This window comes from Oryzias melastigma, linkage group LG19, assembly GCF_002922805.2.
Source record: "Oryzias melastigma strain HK-1 linkage group LG19, ASM292280v2, whole genome shotgun sequence".
Taxonomy (NCBI): Eukaryota; Metazoa; Chordata; class Actinopteri; order Beloniformes; family Adrianichthyidae; genus Oryzias; species Oryzias melastigma.
In genome coordinates this window covers 20,717,278-20,720,065 of record NC_050530.1, presented here as the reverse complement: position 1 = coordinate 20,720,065, position 2,788 = coordinate 20,717,278, and the positions used below count along the sequence as shown (strand labels likewise).

The window sequence follows — 2,788 nt, the reverse complement described above, 5'->3', positions numbered from 1 at the left end:
TGTTCTCAGCTGCATTTGATTAATATGTATTCAAAAGTTTACGTCCGCACTTTTTATCTATGCTTGTTTTAAATTAAAATCTTTTTACTTTCTTTTAATTTTATTTTAATGATTTGAATGATGATGAATGACATTTTTACTATTTCTTTTGATTGTTTCTTTTAATGTTTTATGTAAAGCACTTTGAATTGTCTCTGTACATGAAATGTGCTATACAAATAAACTTGCCTTGCCTTGAGTTGGAGAGAACATCAGAGCCAGGTAGAAATCTGACTGTTTGCTTCATGGCTGGCTGCTCCTCTTCCTCATTTACCCTTTTTTTTGTTTACTGATTCACACCACAATTTAGTTTTGCATTACATTTACTGACATTTTAAATTAATAAATTATTTATTTGAAATCTATATTACCTTGGTCTCCTTTTATGTTCTTTAATTTCCCCTCAAGCCGGCCTGACTTACTGAATATTAGTTTGAAGGGACAGTTCACCCAACAATGAAAATGAGTTCATAATTTTCACACTCATGTAGTTACAAATCTGTAAACATTTCTTTGTTCAGATAAACACAAAGGTAGATATTTTTAAATTGTTTGTAACCAAACCGTTTGTGGACCCCATTCACTTCCATGGTATGAATAAAATGAAACTATGGAAGAGATTGGAGTCCACAAATGTTTTGGTTACAAATATTTCTCAAAATATCTTCATGTGTGTTTCATCAGAACAAAGATATTTAAGTGGTACATCCTTAAAGTATTACAACTCTGTTTAGCACATATTTTCTAATCAGTTACGTGACAAATTTAAATAATTTGAAACAACTCACATTATAATGAGATATCAACAAGAACAAGACAGTTCTACTGAGAATTAATTTTATTACAGTAAATATTTACAGAGGTATGTGTAGAAAAAGAAGAGGTCTGCTCTCTCTCTTATTTTTTGGATCACATCACATGGTTTGGCAGACATCACAGCCATCTTCTCGACGGGACCTGGTTTAACACCCTGTGAATATAGACAATAAGCAGTGATGAGCGTATGTGATGTGTGTAGATGTAGTATTGAAATTATTTTAACATTATTACAAGTCTTACCGAGGTTCTTGGCTTGTGCCACTGCTGTTAGAATAATGTGCAGACTGGAAAAGTAGAGCCACACAATGGTTACAGAGCACTGATCCAGCTACACATGTACAGCTGTGTTGGGCCAGCTCAACAGGGATGGAGTCCTTCAGACCCACCTGTAACAAGATGTTAAAAAAATATTTTTTAAAAGGTGGCATAACTGATTTGTCATATATTAATATGGGCGACTCAAGTAAGCTCCTATTTATTTTTGTACACTGTTAAAAAAGCTAGTAACATTTTAACTGTTTTCTTGTAAACACTGTTAGTAAATAGATTAATAATCTTTTTATTTTAATGTGGTCAGTGGAGCAGTCTTATTTGATTTGCAGGTACACTCAGAATCCCCACTTAAAAAGTACTAAGATTGCAGTATACCTACTTAAACTTAGCAGGTTTATATTAAAAATACACACAACCAGTTGATAATCAGATAGACGTAATGTATTTTATAACACTAATAAAGTATGTCGTAATATTGACACGATTTAATAAGAGATAAAATACTTAGCTGCTAGCTAGCAGCTGAGGTATTGCTACTCACCTTCAAAGTTGTGGATGTAACTTGAAATGTACAATCGAAATCCTTTTTCACGCTTGCAACCGGGGGCAGGTGAACACTGGTCGACAATCCTGTATATGTCGTTCACGTCAATTTTCGGGAGACCTTAGACAACGGGTGAAATATGCCATCTTCCGCAATCAAAATCTGCCGTGTCGCTGCTATAGAAGTCGCAAACCGGAAGTGGTCGGCCTCACACTCAAGGCGGCTGAAGTAGAACTCCTTAGTTACGTGCACGGAGCCTATTTAACAATAAATTTATTTATATTACTGAATTTAAGTGCATGCTGAATGAATTCATATTTTAATTACATTTCTATTCAAGTTCATTCTTACCTTAATTTAAAAACATTTTTGTTCAATTTCATTAATCAAACCCTTTGTTTTTATTTAAGTTCATACACCAGTTACTATTACTTCAAGAATTACTCCAAAATATCACCAGCAAAGATTAATAGCATTTACCTGAAACTCCACACCACAAATTCACCAAAGCTACAGTGCACACTTACAGGTTAAACATCAACTCGCATGAAACTGAAAAGTCCGACTGGTCCCTGAAGTACACACAGACGATTTCAAAGCGCGCCCCACTGCCACACCAAACAAACGGGAAACAAAAGAGTGCAGCTCTTCTAATGTTCGGACAAAGTCTTTTCTTACCGGCTGCCTCTTCTATAGATGGATGACAAACGCGCACAGGTAGGCATGCTTTACACACGCTCTACCAAAGTTTGTATCTCACCGGTGTTTGCTGAATGAAGTGTGTGCGTAGTCATTAAATTCCGACGCAGCACGCTCAGCTGCTGAATCGTTCCGTGTCACGTGATTCAGCCAGTAGTATAAACCTGCAGACCCGGAGACCGCCAACAACGTTCTCAGGACCGCATTTTCAGGACCGCGTTCTCAGGCCCCTGGCTTTTTTTAACACAGCGCCCCTACTGGCTCGATGACTAACAACGTTCTGAGGACGTTTTCAGGACTTGTTTTTTGAGACACCGCCTTCTTGCTGCTGGGTGCCGTTTATAGTTTTTTTTTTTTAATAAATGTTAATAATGGTGAGAATTGGGTGTGTTTCATTCACCCTTAACTTTGATT

The 2,788-nt window shown here is 36.4% G+C and overlaps 1 long non-coding RNA gene across 1 annotated transcript; it reads right to left on the bottom strand.

Moving 5' to 3' along the window:
• Positions 1-903: 903 nt before the first annotated feature.
• LOC112162345 lies at positions 904-2,557 on the bottom strand. Its single transcript, XR_002922052.2, has 3 exons — positions 1,673-2,557; positions 1,099-1,244; positions 904-1,009 (listed from the first exon to the last, which is right to left on the bottom strand). It is a non-coding gene; the product is annotated as an uncharacterized LOC112162345 (long non-coding RNA).
• Positions 2,558-2,788: the final 231 nt, after the last annotated feature.